A 15800-nucleotide genomic window follows, 5' to 3' on the forward strand; every position below is an offset into this window, starting at 1 on the left:
GAGCAGGCTCTACCTTCACAGGTTTTCAGAGGCTGATGTGAGTCCCAGGTTTTGGCAGAGCCCATGAATGTGGCAGAGGGGTGGGATGGTGGCTCTTTTGACAAGTGGGCATGAGTTAGGCCTAGCTCCTGTACATGCAGCCCATGTACAGGGTATCCCAGGGAGTGAGGCTGCCTATAGGGAAAGACAGCTGCAGCCCTTCCTGTCCTGCCTTGCCGAGGGGTGTGGGAACTACCCCAGTGCAGCCAGCCCCTGGTCACCCCAAAGTCCAGTACAGTCAGAGTGGAGAGTGTGCTGGCCTTTGGGTGAGTTGACTGGGGAAAGAGGCCATTCCCAGGCAGGAACTCTGTCCCAAGGCTCCACCCAGTATACAGGACGGCAGATGCTCCTAAAACTGTGTCCCCCATTACAGTCCCCCAACTGTGTCCTTCCCTCCTGGGAAGACCTCACAGGCAGGAGCAGAACACCTGGCCACCCTCCAGAGAGTGGAAAATTTTCACTGCACGAAATGCCTGTGCTTGTCTAAAGGGAAGTCCCAGTACAGCCAAGAACGTAACATGCATTAGCACAAATTAGCCTTTCAGATCAGAATGTCACTCATGCCAGACCCTGGGACAGAGGCTCCCAGGAAGGACTCTGTGTCCCTCCTGGCCACAGCTTCAGCCTTCAGAGCCCCAGCCTCGAGCCCAAGCGTACCGTGACTCAGGGACCACAGTGGAGACAGGAGGCCGGTCACTTGCTCTTCTTGACTTCCACAAGAGTCACCTCGGGCACTGGGGTGGGGTCCAGGGCCAAAGGCAGTTGTGCTGGGACTCACAGGCTGGCTCAGGTCAAGCCAGGCCAAGAGGGGACACACACCCTCCCTGAGAGGCAGGGGCCTCATGGTCAGGCTTCTCTGACCTGGGTGTGGGGAGTCAGGCTGCAGGGCTCCTCCCAAGGCTGCTGCACCCCTGCCCCAGACATCAAGGAGGATTCGCACCCACCAGCTCCTGCGGGTACAGGCTGTCCCGGGCCAGCCCTCTGGAGGTCAATTGGGTTGTAAAGGAGACGTGGTCGTGCTGGGCATAACCCCGACTATTCCCAGCAGCAGGAGCTGCTGGTTTATGGAGGGTAATCCCGAGCAAGGATTAGGATGCCAGTGCCACCTGAGTCACCTTTTAGTGGCCCAGAGAGGGCGTGGAAGCCGCTCCCGCAGGCAGCCTGCCTGGCCCACAAGCCCTCTCTGGGATCAGGTGGAAGCAAGACCGTGGTCCAGCAGGAGTGCTTCCCCAAACACCTGGCCAAGCCCTGGGAGACCCAGAGCAGCTCCGGGGGCCCAGTAGCCTGGCAGCCAGCAACACCAGTCTCGAGTTTGGGTTTCAGGAATAATATTTTCAAAACGCAGTCTCACTCTGCTGCTATGTAAACAAGTGTGTTTTCCTTGGATGTGAGTGCGTGGTGCTCCCCCACACTCTGGCTCCTCCCATGTACAGCCTGGCCCTGCTCTCCCTACCCAGGCCCCAAGCGCTGGCGCATGCGCAGTAGGGTTCTGGTTCCCATTCCGCTTCCAGTATAGGACGTAGGTGGTGTAGGCCCAGACCACACCCCTCACCTGTGGAGGGTATCTCCCTATCCCGGGCCCCATGGCCGTCCTTCCAGCTCAGAGCAGGGCTTGTCCTCTTCAAGAAGGATCAGCTGTACCGCACCCTGTCCCTGAGTCTCCCCCGCGCCAGCCACACTGCGTGTGGACTGCCCCATGTGCCACCTGCACTTGAAAGTGCTCTTTGTTCTGCCTTGGAGTTTCTCTGCTTAGAGACTGGGTGTTAGAGACCCAAGAAACTAACAGCCCGCCGCTCAGTCCTGGTGTCCCCAGCCAGTCTTCACCTGATAGCCCTGGGAACGTGTGCACCCGGCAGCAGGCCGCCTAGCTCACAGGGGCTGCTAATCCCATTTTAAAGCAAGGAAGCTGAAGGCTTTGGTGCTGGCCTGGGGCCCCAGATCACAGCCCTGTGGCCCTGTACTCTGCACAGCCCTGCTGTCCCCAGCCTGCTGAATGGCTCACTGAGAGCAAGGGGAATCTGAGGGCCTGAGGGTTGGGGGAGATCCTGCACTACCCCCACCACTGCTCACTGTGCTGGCTTTGGGGAGTTACTCAACTTTTGCTCCCAGCTTCATCCCTGTCAGATGGGAGATGACAACCTTTCCAGCTGCTCACAGAGAGCCAGGGGATCCACATGTGCTTGGAAGGTCCTTTGTGCTTGTGGTTGGGAGCCAGCCCAGAGCTTGGCCAGAACACACCTTCAACCCCTCAGCTGGTCATGCAGCCAATCAGGGACGAGTGATGGTGCTGACACCAAACCAGTTTGTTTATCCAATGGCCAGGGGATAGCGCTCTGTTCAGGACCAGCCACTCACTGAGCTCATTATCATCCCAGCCTCAGTGCCCCATGCCCACAGACCCAGTATGGCCTGAGTGATTCCAGAGGCCAGTCACCTCAGGGAGGAATGCAGCCCAGGCACCTGGCGGGCAGGGCAAGGTGTGGGGGGTGATGTCCCAGTGTCCTCAAGCAGTACCCCAAGACCTGTGGAAGATGGCAGGGATCCAGTTCCCTCCATGCCTGCCTGCCCACACAACACTGCCCCCCAATGCCTGGGGCTCCCCTGCAGCCTGGTGAGAGGTGGCTGTGCATGGGGAGGTGACCTCTGCCAACTTCAGTCCAGCTCTGCAAGTGATGCCAAGTAATTGTAGAAGGCCCGGCTGCTTTCCATGAATGCTGTGAGCGTGCAGAGCTGTGGTCTCCTGTATTGTGGCCACAGCATGTTTGGGGGATGCAGGGTGCTGGCTCCTGGCTGCAGTTCACTGGAGAAGCCAGCCTAGGGGACTTCCTTTCCAGCAGGTTTTGCCTAACACAGTATATGGCACAGTATATGGCTGGGGAGGCTCAGCTCCATCTGCATGGAAAACTGTCCTTGTTGGTCCAGATGTTGGAGCACAGCTGGGCTGGCTTGTGTTCATGTTGGGCATGCATGACCTGGGATAGGGACATAAACCTTGTGACCCGGTTCTTGGAGCAAGCCCTCAGGAACAAGCTGCTCCTGTGTGGGGCCCTTCCCTGGCACCTGCAACCGCACAGCCACCCTCTTCTCCCACCTGACTTCATCTGGAGGCTCTGTGCTTGGCAAGGGACCAGGTTCACACCCTGCTCTGCCTGTGACCCTAGGAAGGAGGTCAAGGACTCTTGTTTGACACTAAACCACCAGGTGGATGGAGCAAAGAGGGTGGAGGGCAGGGCTGGGAGACCCTTCCCTTTTTCCTGAGCCAATTCCTCTGCACGCATGGAAGGCCTACGCCCACTCGCAGTCCTGGCCTCCCAGCCCCATAAACCACAGATCACTCTGGTATCTCCTTCACTCCCAAGATGGACTGGGAGGCACTGGTTTATGGCAGGGCATATTTCTGCTTCTGCCCCCTCCTTGCCATAACTACCCACCAGAGGACAATTCCCATCCACTTTGCCAGTGGCTTGCAGTACTACCTCGCGTCTCATGTAGCTTTCTGTGAGCTAGGAACAGATGGCTATGGGGCAGGAGGGCCCCTGTGTCACTGCAGATGAGCTCTTGCCACGCTGGAGTTGGTGGACAAAGGTACAGGCTAATGATATCTCTTCAAGGCCGGGGAGCTCTTAGACGATGCACACCTGTCACCACAGCACTCTGGGACGCTGAGGCAGGAGGATCACAAGTCTGAACCCAGCTTGGCAACTTGGTGACTTAGCAAGACTGTCTCAAAAGAGAGAAGGTTTAAGGATACAGGTCATTTCAAAGGTCCTGGGCTCAATCCCAGAACCATACACACACAAAGGAGATGTGGACTGAAGCTACACCTCGCCTCCTCCCCAGTGGGGCAAGTGCAAGCACTGGGTGCTACAGCTGGATGCCAGAACCCCTGCAGCAGGGTTCCTGGGTGCACCCCAGGTCACTGGATCCCCTCCTGAGACCTTGGCATCTCAGAGGAGAGGAGGCGTCTTATCGAAGCTTCCCCTCCTTTTCCTCATTAAACCCTTATCGAACAATAGCCCTGGCGTGGTGTGATTCTGCAGGTGTGGAATTATACATTAACTTCACTAATTAATGTTTATGGCAGAAGAGTCTGCAGGCTCCCGCCACAGCCACCGCAGTGGCCTCCTCCGAGCTGGCCTCTCTCCCGGGCCACTCCCCACAGACCCAGCCTCCTCCACCCTGCCCTCCACCCATAGCCTCCTCAGTGTCCCCTCTGAGGGCCATGGGGCAAGGGACCCCACCCTGGGTCAGGCTTGGTCTGCACTGTCATGCCCATTTCCCTTCCTGGGTGGGAGAGAAGCTCCTGACACCCTAAGTCTCTGGCCTGCACCCCTCATCTGCCACCTGCAGCCGTCCCCTCACTGCCAGCCAACAATATCCAGCCTCCACCTCCACTTGCCAGTTCTTGATGTGCCAGAGACATCCATCCTGTTTCCTCACTCACTGGGATGGGGCCTCAGAGTCCTCTTTCCTTGGGACCATCTCAGGCCCCACAGATGTGACATGAGCTTGTGGGCAACAGTGACAGTAAACAGCAGTCTTGCTGTGGGCAGAGGGCCAAGATCCATAGTGATGAGGTCCTTGTCAGAGTCAACCTGGGTGGGGGTGTGGAGCAGAGAGACCTCTGGGCACCAAGCAGTCTACTGGCTCTGCAGGGCGCCGTGGCTTGCAGGGCCAGACAGGACAGAGCCTCCCGGGATGTCAGGATGGAGCCGATAGGCTGGCTAATCCAGGACAGTAGGAGCCCAGTGCCCAGGTGACCCTCAGGGCAAGAATACCAAGCATGGACGTCAGAGGAGAAGAGATGGCCCATGACCCCTGCATCTGAAAGTGCCTGTGGCCAGTGGCCCCACTGTGGTTGAGGCAAGGGCATGCCGCTACCTGGCTTAGAGAAAGGGTGAGGACATCTGAACAGAAAGTCCCTTGCCCACCAAGGACCCAGCATGACCACCCAACTAAGGGGTCCACTGCCGCTTAGGTGAAGACCCCTGTGCCAGGTCTCTGGGACGCGGGTCCTGAGTTGAGGGGGGCTTGGAGGGGCAGGGCCTGAGCAGGGAAGGGCCTGACATCTCCCCTCACAAGGGGCCCTGAGTGGTGGCCTTGTTGTCACTGAGAACACCCTGCCCTCCACAAGTCTCTTCCTGTGGTTCTTACTGTTTCTGCCGCACTGGCAGAGGGAGCCTGGTTACCACATTCACAGAACGCGATGCCGGTGGGAGAACAGTGTAGGCTGGGGTCCTCCAGAAGGGACTGTGCTCGCTTGGTGAGCGGCAACACTGTCTTCTCTCTCCACGAGGACTCAGGGAGCCCCAAGTCTGCCCACCCTCGCCAGGTTTCACTTGTAGTTTCATCTGCCTCCCACTATGTTGCCTGCATTGTCCAATAGCACCATGTCCCCAGGGACCCACTGCTGGCCCTCTCTCCTGCTGCAGGTGGAGCATCAGGGGGAAGTAGGAACTGCTGGGGCCACATGGGTGCAGGCATAAACCCAGGTGGATTCCAGCATCTCAGAAGACCTTCCTGCTCCTGGACTGCAGAGAACAACGCAGGACCCCAGGAAAGGTCAGCTTAGGGGCGCTGCAACAGCCTGATGTTCTGGGGGGGCACTCAGCCAGGAGCCAAGGCAGGAGCTAGGGAGCTAGAGAGGGGTGTGTGTGTGTGTGTGTGTGTGTGTGTGTGTGTGTGTGTCCCCAACTGCTTCACAGGACAATGGTGTGCAACAGTGTGGAGAGACAGCAGGAATAAGGTCCTGAAGTGGAGGACAGGCCGGTGAGGCTGTGATCAGGTGCACAGGGCTTGTAGTGGATGCTGCCTAGGTCCCTGGAAGACTCATTTTCCTAAGGCCCCTCTGGGGAGGAAAATCCAAGAGATAGGACAGGCGGCTCTGCTGTGGCTGCTGGGGGCCAGGTACAGGGCAGGACCCTCAGTGCAAAGCCACTGTGTGTATGGAATATAGGATGTGTGATGTCCTCATGTGGTCTGGAGAGACATGGAAGGGACAGTGGGCAGGGCAGCTGAGGATATGGGCAGTGGAGGGTGCCCAGTCTCAGGGATCAGAGGCTCCTGCACTCTGGAACAGGAAAAGCAAGGGGCACAGATATTTAGGGGATGGAGCAGGGGGCAGAACCCACAGTAGGGATTGAGGAATCCATCAGAGACAGACAGACAGACAGACAGACAGACAGACAGACAGACCGACCGACCGACCGACCACAAGAATCCAGGTGCTGAGGAGGCACTGAGGATCTTATTGTCAGGGCACGTGTCTTCCCAGGATGCTGGGAACAAATGCACTGTTTTCATCAAGGTTGCTGAGCAAAGAGTTCCAGAGGAAGCCGTGGGGTAGGTACATTTGGTGCCAAAGATGCTGAGAAGGCCAGGCGTGGACTCTGTTCTGGGAGCTTTGGGCAGCAGCTACCCCACCCCTGGCTGGTCCCATGGTTGCTCCCTAGCTCCCAAGGGAGGCTAAGTGGTTCTTTACAGGGGGCATCAAGTCATTTTCCTGTCACTGCCCTGGGACTTGACGCTGCTGAGGGAGGAGAGAGGCACCCTTGGTAGTACCATTCCCCAGCCTCCCATGCCTGGCTCCACCCCAATTAGTAGGTTCAGGAGCACAAGGGGAACAAGGTTACAGGACCTGCGTGGGCAGGGATGTGGGAAGGAGAGCCTGCGATGGAGACTGGGAAACCCCTCCCCCAGGGCCTGCTCTCCTGCGAAGGAGAAACTCTCCCTTCCAGGAACTAGACTTATCCTCAAGGGACGCTGCCAGGCTGGCTTCCTGGCCAGCAGGACTCCTTTCAGGAATACAAGGACGCCAGGAAGTCATTTCAGCCCTAATCTTTCGTGTTGCCATTGAAAGCAGGTAAAGGGTTGGGAAGGAAGCTGCGGTCTAGGGCAGGGTGGTGCTCCTCACTTCCACTTCCTTACCTCATTTAGATTTTACCAGCTTTAAAATGACACAGGTTTCAGGGAGGGTGGCACACCCTGAGGCCGACCTGAGGTCTGATGCGGTTTCCAGCCCTTGGAACCTAGCATATCGTGTGGCTGGCAGTCAGCAAACAGAGCGACAAAGCTGCTCTGAAGTCCCTGTGTTTCCCGCAACCTGGCTTCCTTGCTTCTCAGAAGTGCCAAAGGGCGTCCTAGGCAGAACACAGGTGGTGACAGCCACCCACAGGCATCTGATCCTTACTTGCTGGTCCTGGTCAAGGCTGCAGTAACTGACCTCTCCAGGCCCTGTCCAGCCCTCTCATGAGGCCATTTCAGCCGTGACACAACCTGCAGCGCACAAACCCAGAGGGGCCATCACTTGGGCCAGGTTCTGGGTGGCACCAGTGCCTGCAGTTCTGCTGCTGGCTCCTGTCACCTGTGTCTCAGGGGACTCTGGTGTGCTTCCTTAGGTCTGTAGTGCCCAAACTCCATTACTGGAGGGAGGAGTAGTCTTGTCTTCTGAGAGCCACTCTAGCAGCTCAGCTGCCAAGGGATGCCTTGAGGTACCCCAGTCACATGAGGATCCAGTCAGTGAGGGTCTGTCATAAGTGAGGACCTACAGTCAGTGAGTGCCTATGGTCAGTGAGGTCCACAGTCAGTAAAGATCCCATCTGTGTGGAGCTGCTGGATTTGGTCAACATGGCTGGGGGGGGCAGTTATATCAGTGTGCAAGGATAGCTGGGCTTTATCCCTCCTGTGGAGACTATGGATGCAACAGAGTGTGGGTTCTCAGTACCCAGACCTGTCCCACATGAGGGTCCTGGAGTCCTGGAGCCAAAGCCTGTGGCCTGGTCACCTGCAGTGCCGGGTCTTCTCCTGGCCTCTGCAGTTCTCCCAGTTCTGAGGAGGTACCAGGAAGGAGAAAGTTGGGGACATGACTTTGTTTCCACCAAGATCCTGAGCAGTACCAGGGGTTTATCAGGAGAGTCAGGCCCAAGGCCACATGGCCATATTGACACTGGGGAGCTCTGTGACCCTTCTGGGCTTTGGTCAGAAGGTCCAGCTCCTTGGTGTGGCTGGCTATGGGTCACACTGTGACAGACAGCCCTGGCTAGGAACCCACATCATGGCTCCCAACTCACCCTGTGGGGCGGGCTCTTTCTGGTGAACCCTCCACAGCCCTCCCCTTTTCCCCACTGCAGGCTAAAGTTGGTCCTCTTGAACTTAGCCATCCTCTTCTGGGCTGGGACATGGTTTGCAGGGGCCAAAGCCAAGTTTAGGATAAGGTAAGTGGGCTGGGAGGTGGCCGCTCCTACCCATAAAGTCCACAGAATTGCCAGGGTTGGACTTTGTGACACCCGATTATTCCTACTGCTTGGACAGCATGATGACTTCCTGCAGGAGCGGTCAGTTCCACGAGCCCTGTTTCTACCCCTGTCCAGAGCTGGGTGAGGGTCAGGGGTCTTGTGTTCAAAGCTGTGGCTCACCTGGAACCCCAGGCAGAAGCAAGCACCAGGGTAGGCTCAGATGGAGAAGACACTGTCCAGGGGCCTCCAGGGGGCTGCGGAACCCACCTGGTTGGGGAAAGGAGACAGCTACATTTGATTGGAGTGTGGGTATTTCTGGGGACTAAACACTGGGATTACTGACTTGGGGTTGTCTTGTACCTTGGCCTCCTGAGTGGTCTGGCCAGGGGACCTCTTTTTTGGCACATCAGCTCCTCCATGTTCCAGGCTCAGCAGCCCAGGCATGGCTAGAGGTCACTGTTAATCATCAGCTGGCCAGAGGAGGACTTGGACAGAGGGTGGATCCATGGGCAGTATGGTTTCAGAGGGCATTAGAGCATGGGAGGGCAGCATTAGGCGCCAGCCCCTCATGGGCTCCCTGCTGGACAGTCTCTTCCTGGAGACCTAGCAAGTGCAGTGGGTCTGGGTGGCATGGCCCAGCAGCTCAGAGTGTACCTGGGTTGGCTCTAACCCCTCGGTCAGCCCCAGGGGTAATACTAGACCACACCCTTGGGAGTGGTCTGGCCAGGGTGCCCACTCCTACGACTGCCCACTGAGGCTGCTAGTTGAAGATCCTGTGGCATTGGTCTGGCTCAACTCTGCCCAGGGCCAACGCTCAGTGTAGGAAGCTCTCGGCTCTAGGTACACACTGGCGCCGACCTGCTCCACCATCAGGCTGACCAGTGTCCTGCCTCTTGGGGAGTCCCCTTCCAGATAAGATGGGCTGAACACGCCGGGTGCTGGCCAAATGCCAGGGGAGTTTTCATTGTGTGCCTGAGGATAAGGACCCTGTAAGGGCTGCTGTCTTCAGGCCAGGCCGTGGGTCAACAGCACCCAGGCTTCTGGTTTGACAGTGCTGGGGACCAGAACTGATGAATAGGTCAGGGTCCCATGATCCAATGACATGGCAAATTGGTACAGAGCCTTCCCAGGCTGTGGGCACCCTGAAGGCCCCAAAGGGAGGCACCTGGCATGGTTGAGGGACAGCTTCCTGGAGGAAGTGAGTCAGGCTGAGTCTGTTGGACCGAGGAGAGAACACCACTCCTCCGGTGATCCACTAATGGCCCTGCGTGCTGTTCACACCACGAAGAAGTGAGTGTGGGCCCAGGCCACAGCTCCAAGGCACCCAGTGGTAGTGATGTGGCCATGGGAAGAGACGTGCTTGCTCTCCCATATCTGCAAGGCCCCCTCCATGAGGGGCAGCCCTGGCCCTCAGCCTTACTCCTGCTTCTGCAATGGTCCAGTACTGATCCTGGCTCTGCCGACCAGAGGTCCAGCGTGTGAGCCCAACAAGGGAGAGCTACGATTGTGAACTTTAATGACACAATAAACAGTATTCACTGTGTGAGGTTAGAAAACATCAGGACGTTTATATGAATATTGTGGTTGTCACTATCCCAGAAAGGAAGATGACACACGGATAAGCATGGAAGTGCCTGGGCAGAGACATTGTCAGGCTCAGCAGAACTCGGGGCAGGGCAATTCAAGGCAGGTCTCAGTTTTGTTAACTTACCTTCCTATAGCCTCCTTTAACCAATGCCCACAGATGATGCATCGATGAGAATGAGCTGTTTTTAAAGGGGGCTATTCCAAACGTTTATTTTAACATATTATTTTGGCTGGGTCCTCTTCCAGCTAGGATACTAACAAGGACCAGAGCTACCACCAACCCAAGTGGAATCAAAAGTCAGAAATAACATGTGAAACAAAGATTTTTAAGCCACTGGACACCGGTCAACATAGGACGGTGGTCTGTACAATGTGTGGAGTGAAAGTAACACCACACTGTGGAACTACAGCTTTTAGAAAGCGCATGTTTCAGGGACACAGAGGCCAGAAAGGATGGGAGTTGGGGTCACAGGGTTGACTATGCTGCCGCTCGAGGGCAGGACATGATAAACCAACGATATGCATCAGAAACTTAAAGTGACATCTAGCGCAACGCAGTCAGACCCAAAGAGAAGAGAGGTTAAGCCTTAGGAAAACACTTAATTCAAAAGGAAACAAAGGGCAGATGGGATAAATAGAAAACAAATAGAAAAATGGATTGACTGGGCCTAAATTCCTCACTAGTTGCATTAAATACGAAGAGTTTGAATACCCCAACAAGAAAGCAAACGTCGTCAGGGTGGAAAGCCAGGACCTACTCTGTGCCCCTCTGGAGACACACCTTAAATGCACATACGCACATCAGCGGCCTCACGCCCAGCCTAATCAGAGCACTGCAGGGGCTGGATTAGTGTCCACGGTGCAAGCAACTCAGACATGTGTGCGCTGGGGAGGGAATCAGCTGAAGCTGGACAGCAATGAAGTACGGGACAGCCCAATCTCAACACCATCATTTCATGAGGGCAAGTAGGCCAGGAAACAACAACAACAACAAACAGCTGGTGCACCAACACATTTCTATAATAGTTACAGAAGTCAGAGCCCAGCCCATGAGTTGGTAGGTGTGGCAGCCATGACCAAGGACAGCGCAAGGGAGCTAAAATGTTCCTTCTCGGCTTATGGCCCCTCAGTTTCTCTGGTGGAGGGATGTCAAAACATCGAGCTGACACTTTATGGAGTTTATTGTATGTTAGTTACAACTCAGTAAAGCTGTTACATAAAAAATGGATGAGTGAGAAACTTTTTATTAGTTCTTATTAAAACGTGGAGGGCAGGGCCAGGCACACTCAGCAGCCTGGGCGGCGGCTCATTCTTACCCTAGGGCACGGGCCAAGCCTTCCCAGAAGCACTGCTGAGCGTGCGCAGGGGCCCTGCAGGTGTGCGGAAGCCCAGTGGCTCTCGCCAGGCTCTGGCAAGGTGGCCATCAGCACGACCTCAGAGGTGTCAGCACTGCAGGCAGAAGCAGAGCTGCCCTTGGAGCAGTTCCTTTCAGCCCAGGGCCCTGACAGTCTGCACCAAACATTTGCATTAAGGGCTGAGCTCAGTGCTGGTCAGACATGTCCAAAAGGAAGAGTCAGAAATGTGGGGACAAGCTGTCAACACCTCCTTCTGCTGTTTCCAGTCATTTCCTCCTGATCTGTGCCTTGAGGCCAATCAGCTGCCTGCTGCGCTTGGGGCCTGACGTGGTAGGGGAGGGATCCATGGGGTGTCCCCATGCTCCTCCAGAGGTGCCATTTGTCAAGCCCCACTCAGATTGCAGCAGCATTTTTATGACAGGGAATAAAAGAGTGTTCACCTTTCACCAAATCACATCACATTCTATTTATTTAGTGTGCACGCCCCTACCTATTCCCAAGGGAATTTCAGGAAGGTTATAAAGTTATCCTCAACATGGTGCAAGGCAACTATAAATAGAAAAGACACAGCTGTGAGCTGTGCCTGGGTGTCAGAGAGGTCACCACAGAACAGTGCCCAAATGGCCTGCTGATGGGCGCTGCCACTGGGTGACCTTGGCCTTCTATGAAGTCAGCTTCCGCATCCACAGCCCAGGGCAAAGCCCCTGCCTTCCTGTGGAGGATTACCACAGGACCTGGGAGATGGGGGAGGAGGGTGTACCTGGGAGGCTGGAGAATGAGGCCCCAGGAACACCTCCTGTCCTCAGGAGGGCAGCCTGCACCCACCAACTCCAGAGGGGGAAATCAGGCCTCTGTCTTAGGAGTGTCTAAAACCCCCATCAACCTCTGACCCCAGAGCAGGCAGGGCCCTGTGACACAAAGCATAAAGTCAGTGGTGTCCCTTCCTATCCTAAGACAGTCCTTCATGAGCTTTATTCCCTGTCCTACCATACAGCCCTGTGCTGATGCCTTGCATGAGGCTGGCACCATCTGACAGAGCCCGGGGGGACTGATGCGTGTCCACCTTGGGACACAGGAGCCACACACACAGGGATACAGAGGACAGAGTCAGAAGGCCTTTGGCTGCTCCCATTATGGCTGGCCTGCGGCTTGGAAAACTCTGCCCTGAGAGAGCCTCCGCACTAGGGAACATGAGAGATGTGGGCATGACGCAGCCGTGTGGAACAGGAGAGGAAGGGATGAGCAGGCACCATTTCAGCACGTACCTGGGCTACGTCTCCACGCCCGCCTGATGAGTCTCCAGGACGCTGGACCAGGAGACAGGACCCCCAGAAAACAAGAGCTCCAGATGTGGAGTGCAGGCATGGGGTGCAGAAGCAGCAGGGATGGGGGATCCTCTGCCTCACGGTGGGGAATGCACTAAGGGAATATGACCCCTACATTGCCCCCAAGGAAACCCCACTTTTCCCCCCTAGAGGTTCTGTGTGGATTCTGAACTTCTGTCCCAATAAAATTTAAAAAGAGAAAAAACAAAATGAGCACATTTGTTTCTGAGACAATGAGTGGTTAGGACCACGGAGCCCTCTACCGCAGGAGAGACCGCGGTGGCCTGGAAGGCGCTTGCCTGCCCCCTGCTGGCTGCCCGCTGCCTCCTCGGCTGCTTCAGGAAAGCACTCAATGCTGGGACTGAGACCAACCTCACCGCACTCCTGCTGGGTCAAGCCAGGAGCGCAGGGTTTCTCTGCTCCACCTCTGCTCTGTCCAGGTCCCAGCTAGCGGCAACCCAGCCCTGCCCAGACCACAGCTCTGTCTCAACCCCAGCTCCAGAATGAGGCCCCAGCGCGTCTAGACCGCAGCCAACCCAAACCACAACCCTGCCGAGACCCCAGGCCTGTCCAAACCCCGGCCCTGTCCAGATCCCAGCCTTGCCCAGCTATGTTCCTGCCCCAAGCGTGGGCACTTCCCTTCTCTCTCCATATCCTCCACAGCTAACACATGGTTCTCACTGCTCCAATGGTCAGTGCTCTATGGTCACAGTTACATAATGGGCTGCGGCAGCCAGTTCGGCCAGACCTTGTGTGGGGTGTATGATTCTGACCACTGACCGCATCTTTTGGCAGTCATAGCAGTATAGAAATTTAAATAAGTGTCTTACTGATTGAAGGTTTATGTTTTGCTAGGAAATTGTGTATGTATATAATAACTGTGTGTATATTCCCTGACAGACATATTTATATCTACTTATGTATCTATATCAAAGTTCGGCTGGATCCATTATGTTCCCCCTCTATCATGTCAATTTTCTCTGTCTCTTCTTTTTTCGTGTCAGTGAAATGATTTTCAACAAAAGCCAGCTCTTGGTTCTGTTGTTCTTCCCACTATTCTCCTTATTTTCTCCCCCCTTCCTCCATCTGCCTCCTCTCTTCCTCTTCCTCACTCTGCTAGGATTGGGCCGGGGCCAGGGCTGGGCCGGCACTAGCTGGAGATCCCTCCGCCTTGGTGTTCCGGGTTATCTGTGTTCTTTCTTGCTGTGCATTTCCTTTCCTGGCCTCTGGTGGTTTTCTTTGTGGGGAGTCAGCCTCCCGGTTTCCCAGTGGAATCATCAGGACAGTGAGCACCTTGACAGGCCACTGGCTCCCAGCGGGCGCTGCCATACTTGGGGTGCTGCAGCAGGGCTCTGACCCGCCAAGCCCTGAGCAGGATGGGTCTAGTCTCCACCTCTGGGCTTGTTCTGGGGTCCACTCAAAATTTCAAGAATAAGTGGATATTTTTTTCAGGCATTAGGTCTTAGAGACAGAAAAATACTGGTTGGTTTATTGCACCTCTGCTGGGTTTTAAAAGAAGCAGAAACTTCTGTGGGGAAGAATTGTAGAGGGAGTACCCCCACACTCGGTGGCCACAGACTATGTCTGCCCTTTGTCCAGGCATTTGTGGACACTGACATCCATGTCTGTGTGGCGAATATATTTTTCTGCAATGTGCACTGCCCAGGATGTCTTGGGACATTTTGCATGTGAGGGCTACAACTGTCATTGTCTCTGTCCACCCATCATCTGTCCCTGTCTGCCGCTCTCTCCATCACCTATCACCCACTGTCTCTCACCTGTCTGTATCCACCTGGCTCTCCCTCCCATCATTCATCACTTATCTCTCTCCTACGTTCTCTCCCCCCCCACCCCCCGTGTCTCTGTCTCCTCACTCCCTTCTTTGGGTTTTTACATCTTTCCATGTCTCTGTCCAGCTGACATCGACCTACCTGCTTATTATACATCTTATCCTATCTTCTCTCTGCGTTTCTAGCTCTCTCTCTCTCTCTCTCTCTCTCTCTCTCTCTCTCTCTCTGCCTACATCTCTCTCTAGCTGGCATCTATCTAATGGTGGTAAACTCTTCTTGGTGGGAATGTTTTGGAACCTACTCTGGCTCACTTCACCACTCCTCAGGCTGTGGTGCGCTTCCGGCAGCTGCTGCCAGCTCCCCACCACGGCCACACTCCATCTCTTCTTGGCTGCTGCATCTTCCGTGGCAGGAGCGCCCACAGGGACAGCACAGGCCCAGCCCACATCATGCAGAGCTGGGGATGGGGAAGCGAGTGGAGCGTCCCAGTGCTAAGTGATTCTTTCACAAATCCTCAACTTGCAAAGCATGTGTTCTTCTCTCCAAATCTCTCTTTAAAGAACATTATCATCTTTATTTTCATGGGCTCTTTCAAAGGGATTACAAGAATAATTCTCTGAAGAACTCTGTTCTCTATTCAATCCTGAAATCCCAGAAAAGGAATTTTTGTTGTTTTCATAACAGTCATTCTCACTCAGGTGCAATGGTAGCTCGTTGTGGTTTTGAGTGCCTTTCCTGCTGGCAAATGATTTGAGCATTTCTTCAAATATTTGTCAGCTGATTTTATTTCTTCTTTTGAGAAGTGTCTATTCAGATCATTTGCCATCTCTTAATTGGATTACTTGTGCAAGCTGTGAGTATGTTGAGCCTCCTGTCTCTTCTGGGTAGCCTCTGTCAGATGACTAGCTGGCCGACCTCATCTGCCGCTGTGCAGGCTGTCTCTTCCCTTTGTTGGTTGTTTCCTGCATAGAAGCTTTTCAGTTTGACGTAATAGCCTTTGTCAATATTTGCTTCCCCCCGCAACCCCCAGGCTTTTGGAGTCCTTTTCAGGAAATTGTAGCCTGTTCCAACGTCTTGAAGTGTTTCCCTTACATTTTCTTCAAGTAGTTTCAAAGTTTCAGGACATAGATTGAGGTGTTTGGTCCATCTTGAACTGGTTTTTGTATAGAGACAGGGGTCACATTAACCTTCTGCATGTGAATATCCAGTTTGTCCAGCATCACTCATTAAAGAGGCTGCTCTTTCTCCACTGTGTGTTTTTTGTAGTTTTTTGAGAATGGATTGGCTGCGGATGTGTGCTTTTATTTCTGGCATCTCTACTTTGTTCCACTGATCTGTGTCTGATTTTATGCCAATCCCATGGTGCTTTAGTTACCATAGCTTAGTAGTATGTCTTACAACTGGGCATTTTGATGCCTCCAGCTTTGTTCTCTTTGCTCAAGTTTGCTGTATTCTGAGAATTTTGCTTCC

This window comes from Octodon degus, unplaced genomic scaffold (genome assembly GCF_000260255.1).
Source record: "Octodon degus isolate 3935 unplaced genomic scaffold, OctDeg1.0 scaffold00008, whole genome shotgun sequence".
Lineage (NCBI taxonomy): Eukaryota > Metazoa > Chordata > Mammalia > Rodentia > Octodontidae > Octodon > Octodon degus.